Consider the following 6,000-nt stretch of genomic DNA (forward strand, 5'->3'; position numbering starts at 1 on the left):
AAAAGTTGTTGAAAAGACACTTTTTGGGGACTAAATTTAGCAACATGCCAAACCCAACAGCGTCTCTGTTGGGGTCTAAATTAGCTTGAGGTTGAACCGGTTACATACAACCCAATTTTAAACGTCTATTTTGCTCTAAATCAAGTCCAAAACAGACACAGATGTACCCCCAAAACCAGGGGTGTCAAACTCATTTTAACTCGGGGGCCACAAGATTGAACAAACATTCTCTCAGGGGCCGGACTAATCAGGTAGGAATAATGAAAAGGAGAGATGGAAAGAAAAAAAGAAAGAAAGGAAGAATGAAAAGAAAAGATGGAGAGAGAAAAAAAGAAAGAGACAGAAAGAAAAAAGAAACAACGAAAGAAAGAAAAAGAGAAAGAAAGAAAGACTAGTAGATTGAGGAGAAAGAAAAAGAGAAAAAGAGAGGGAGAGAACAAGAGAAAGGGTGGGACAAAGAAAGAGAGAAAGGGAGAAAATGAGAGAGAGATAAAGGAGATAGATAGAGAGACAGAGAATGTTAAACAAAAGAGACAAAAATAGAAAGAGAGAAGGAGAGAAACAGAGTAGAGGAGAAAGAGGAGGTTGATGCAAGAAGAGAGAGAAAAGGAATAAAAGGAAGGGAGAGCCAAAGAAGGTAAAAAGACACAGATAGAGAAAGAGAAGAAGAGGAACAAAGAAAGAAAAAGAGAGACAGGGAGAGTGAAAGAGAGAGAGAGAGATAGAAGATGAGAGAAAAAGGGAGGATGAGAGTTAGAGTGAAAGAGAGAGAGAGAGAGAAAGAAAGTAATACAAGTACAGCCTTTGTGAGAGGCGCCTGGCTTTGGCAACATCAAGTGGACATATTTCAACCTGCAGCTCGTTTTTCTCTTGCGCTTCCCTCAGCTTTGTCTCGCGGGCCGGAATCAATCCCTTAGCGGGCCTGATCTGGCCCGCGGGCCGCCTGTTTGACACCTGTGCCCAAAACCATCATTCTGAAAGATGTCAGCGCCGCAGCGAACATCTGCTCCAAATAGAGGATCTTTGCAGCAAATCCACTCGTGTTTAATGACGTCTCGGAGCGAGACCTCCGGTGTCATGTTTGAACACGTAGAATTTCAAGTCCATTTTTAGCGCTACTGTTCAAAAGCGGCTTAATACATGTAATGTGTGATTAATCTTTCAAGTACCTGGCTGCGGGGTGAAGAATCGAGAGTTGATTGCTGAAGGACTTTAATTAACTTGATTAACATGCACGGGGAAATGGCGTTTAGCGTGTTACTGGAAACTCCAAAAATGAGTCGGTGACTTGAATGCAATCAGGATCTTGTTAAAACTGAAGAATCGTGATATCGCCTATAGAGTTCCTTCTATTACATATAGTTTCCCGCAGTCGCCTGTTTTGGATTTAGCATAAACTGTTAGCTTTGCAACCGCGGTCGCTAGCATTAGCGGCTAGTGTCATGAAATCGGTGTGAATGGAGAAATGTCATACGTTGTTATTTTTCCACCCAAAAAAAAGAAACAGTATAATTCATATAGTTTTTTTTTCTATTATTCAAATTAAAAAAGCTATTCTAAGTATTTAACCCTGTGTTTTTGGGATAAAATATTTGCCATTAAAGTTTTTGTTTTAGATTCAGCACAGATTTTGTATTAGGAGCTAGCTTCGCCACCACAATTGCTAGCAATAGCGGCTAGTACCAGATAGGGTACAGTGGAACCTCGGTTTTCGAACGCCTCTCAGTTCGAACAAATCGGAGTCCGACCCAAAATTTCGAGGAATTCTTGCTTCGCTGTTCGGTCAAAAAATCGGAGTTCGAACGCCAGGAATGAGTGAGTTCGTACGCTAGGGTGCGATGCTGAGCGGCGTACGGGTGTAGATCGCTCTTTTCGTGACCAATTGTTATCGAGTGCGGACGTGTTACGTTTTGCTTTCGCTTTTAATATAGGTGTACGAAGTGTTTTAGCCCCTAATTATGCCTCCGAAGAAAGTCAATGCAAGCAGCAAAGTTGCTACAGGTGAAAAAAGAAAAGTAGTGCGTACAACTATTGCATTTAAGAAAGAAATAATAGCATAATATGAAGGAGGTGTGCGAGTGTCTGATCTTGCTAGGGAATACCCCACTGTCCACCTGCGCCTTCTGCTGACCACCACAAAGGTAAGAAATCCTATTCATAATTCTTTTCTTTATCCTTTTTTTTTTTTTTACACGTTCGTGTTAGCGTAATCTTTCGTACGGAAGATCACGATAACGCGAACGTACGATTAGCCTGGGTTAGCATTATGTTTACGTTGAACATTCAAGGTAAACATTCAGGGTGTTGGAACGGAGCCCAACTTTCAGGGTGTTGGAACGGAGCCCCCTTTCCAATGAACCGCTCACCACTTGTTGAGGAGACCCGGGTGCTAAATGACTTGTAAACGACCTGATTTTTTTATTTTTACACGTTCATGTTAGCGTAATCTTTCGTACGGAAGAGTACAATAACGCGAACGTACGATTAGCCTGGGTTAGCTTTATGTTTACGTTAAACACTCAAGGTAAACATTCAGGGTGTTGGAACGGATTAAAACGATTTACATTATTTTTAATGGGAAAAATGATTTCGGTGATCGATCAAATCGGTTTTCGAACAGGGTTCTGGAACCGATTATGGTCGAGAACCGAGGTTCCACTGTATTTGCATACTTTGCCATTTTTAATAAAACAAAAAAACAAACACCATAAATAAAAACGAAGTATTCTTGTAAAGGATTTTTTTTTCCCAGTCATTTATGTTGTTTTTTTTCTTTAAAAGTCACATTAAATGTTTACCTAAGGGTTTTTTCAGATTTACAATTTACAATTTTAGTCGTCTTTGATTTTAGTTTGTGCCAGTAAGTAAGTTTGAATTGAGTAATTACATTTAATGTAATTTTTGTACCCAAAAACTACAAAATACAATAATCAACACAGGAGGATTTTCTTTGTGTGAGTAGCTCACATGCTGAAAACATTCTTTTTGTGTTTTTGTTTTAATTAAGATAATAAGAATGTCATGCTAAATGGAAACTCATCTTTTTTTCCTGTGAAAGTTGCTTCAAAAGCTATTAGGGTTTTCGGTAGTCGATGGTTTTGGATTTAACATAGATTTAGCATAAGCAGATAGCTTTGCCACCGCAGATGTTAGCATTAGCGGCTCGTGCCGGTACATAAGTAATGACATGGTGATTGCTCATTTTTCATAAAAAAAACATAAAACAGAGGTATTTATATTTAGTATTTTTCATTCTTTTGTGTTTTTGTTAATGATAAAAATAAAACGCATTCTAAATGTTTACCCATTGCTCTCTCTCTCTCTCTCTCTCTCTCTCTCTCTCTCTCTCTCTCTCTCTCTCTCTCTCTCTCTCTCTCACCCCTTTTCTCCCACTCTGTCTCTTTCACTCTCTGTGTCTCTCTTTTTCTCTTCCTTTGTTGCTCTTTGTCTCTTTCTCTCTCTGTGTCTTTAAACCTCTTTTGCTCTAACTTACTTTTTTCCTTTTCTCTTTCTCTCGTCATACCCTTCGCGCTTTCCTTTCTCTCCTTCTGTCTTTCTATTTCTCTTTGGATTTCTTTCTTCCTCTCTCTTTCTTTTCTATCTTTTGTTTCTCACACTCTCTCCCTCTCTTTCTTTTTCTTTGTCCCCCCCTCTCTCCTTTTCCCTCCCTCTTTCTCTTATTTCTTTATCTCTCTTTCTCTTTCTCTTTCATCTGCTTGTCCGGCCCCCGACAGAATGTTTGTGCTATCGTGTGGCCCCCGTGTTTAAATGAGTTTGACACCCCTGATTTATTGCATTCGTTTAAAGCTCAGCAAAATGAATCCCAAGTCCAAGCCATGCAATGCCCTAACAATCCAAGTGGGGGCCCTAATGGATCATGCATTAAAAATAAAAGTAAATCAGGCCTCTCTTTTCCTCCTCTCAGGTTCTACTTAATATGTGAGAGCAAGCGTGACATTGTAGGTGGCATCCATTGAAAACAAGGTGTGGCCCTCAAGAACTGAAACATCACAAGGACTGATTAGCATATTGCGCTAGCAATTACCGCCGCCGGGGCACACACATATAAATAACATCTCTCTATCCTTATTTCCGGTTGTTCCTGGGGGGAAACCTGCTGGAGTATCGACGTGGTCGGTGACACCGGCTTGGACGGGGCCCAACTTACAGTAAGGGGCCTAATTGGCCCCAAGACCTCCAGTTGGCCTGATCTATTGATCAGAACGAGGGATGCTCACCCAAAGGAATGGCTGGGAAAATATGAGAATGAAGGAGTACTGAATCGTCTCATGTAAGTTCTGTCATATGTGAGAGCGAGATAGCTATATTAAGTATGTTTTATATATGTATATACAGGGTTGGGTAGGGTTACTTTAACTTGATTACTTTTGGATTACTCCAATACCAAATATGCTAATAAAAGACAAAAGAAACTAAATATGAATACAATGACTACATTTTGTGCAGGCTTTGGAAGTAACGGAATACATGGAACGGCAAAAATGATGTTGGCAAGCTGTTTGGATTTATTTTCATTTTGTTTCTGTCGCATTTTATGTTAGTTTTGCCGGAGATCAAAGCCAGGAGAGAAAGCTTACCACGTGTTGTGAGTCATCATTTTATTCATATTTAGTTTATTTTATTAGCATATGTGGTATTGGAGTAATCCAAAAGTAATCGAAAGTAATCAAGTTAAAGTGAGTTTTCCTACGGGGATGAATAAAGTATCTATCTATCTATCTATCTATCTATCTATCTATCTCTCTCTCTCTCTCTCTCTCTCTCTATCTCTCTATCTCTCTATCTCTCTATCTCTCTATCTATCGTTCTATCTATCTATCGTTCTATCTATCTATCGTTCTATCTATCTAATGTAACAAAAAAAATAAGATTAAAGGAAATAATACAAATATTCATTTACCTTTTGCCTCGCGTTTCTTGAAAGACTGATCCAATGACGTCTGCTTTTGCTGGGTTATGATAATCCGTCGGAAATACATGAGGCAGACATTATAATGAACTTTTTCCAGGTGGTTCCTTTCCACAAATTCCAAGATTTCATGGAATTTTTCTAAAATGTCATTCATTTGGGCAGATCAAATGATAGCTGCGTCCTCCTCCCCGCTATCTTGCCTGAACCCCTCCTCCTGATCAATTCTGAACTCTAAACCGCAAAGGTGACACGAAGTGCATGCTGGGATACACACAGCCCAGTTTGTTTACGTTCAGGAAACTGGGAGAGGCTAAGAGCAGCCCGTACTGTACTGTATTTTTGTCTTCTTATCCTGAAACGCCTTTGTAACCAGAGGCAATATTTTCCCGTTTAGGTAATTCGCAACCTGAAACTTTTATATGGAAAGAGATTTGTAAGTAGGGCTAGCACTGTATCTGTGAGTCATATACATTCTGCCGTCATCGCCACGGTAACCATCAAAGACAAAGATTTTCTGATCGCTTTCACTTGAGGTATGGAAAAAAGAGGGCTGGGAAAATATGTGAATGATGGTTAGTAGGGGTTCTGGATAATCTCAAGTAAATTATATAAATACATCCTATATATAATTATTCCTGTAAGTAATGTATGTTCTAACGTCATTGTCACGGTAACCATCAAAGACAAAGAAAAACGTGTGTTTGAATGCAATGAATCGAGAAAAGGAAAATCAAGGGCCAAGAATATCCTGAGAGTGACGGTTGAAGGAGTTGTGAATCATCTCATATAAGTTGGAACATATATCTTAACATAATTATAAGAGTAAATGATTTTATTAGTTTTGTTGGATGTTGTGACTCAGAGGATCTCTATACCAGTGGTGTCAAAGATGCGGCTCGCAGGCCGGATCGGACTGGCCAACAGATCGAATCCGGCCTGATAGACAACGCTTGAGAAAAGTGCAAGAGAAAAATGAACTGCAGCTAGGCCCCACTCATAAGGACACTCTAGCTGTATGTCTTGCTCTCTCTTTATCTCTCTCTCTTCTTCATTTTTTCTCTCTCACA

This window comes from Urocampus carinirostris, chromosome 4 (assembly GCF_059441175.1).
Source record: "Urocampus carinirostris isolate Australia breed hairy pipefish chromosome 4, RoL_Ucar_1.0, whole genome shotgun sequence".
Taxonomy (NCBI): domain Eukaryota; kingdom Metazoa; phylum Chordata; class Actinopteri; order Syngnathiformes; family Syngnathidae; genus Urocampus; species Urocampus carinirostris.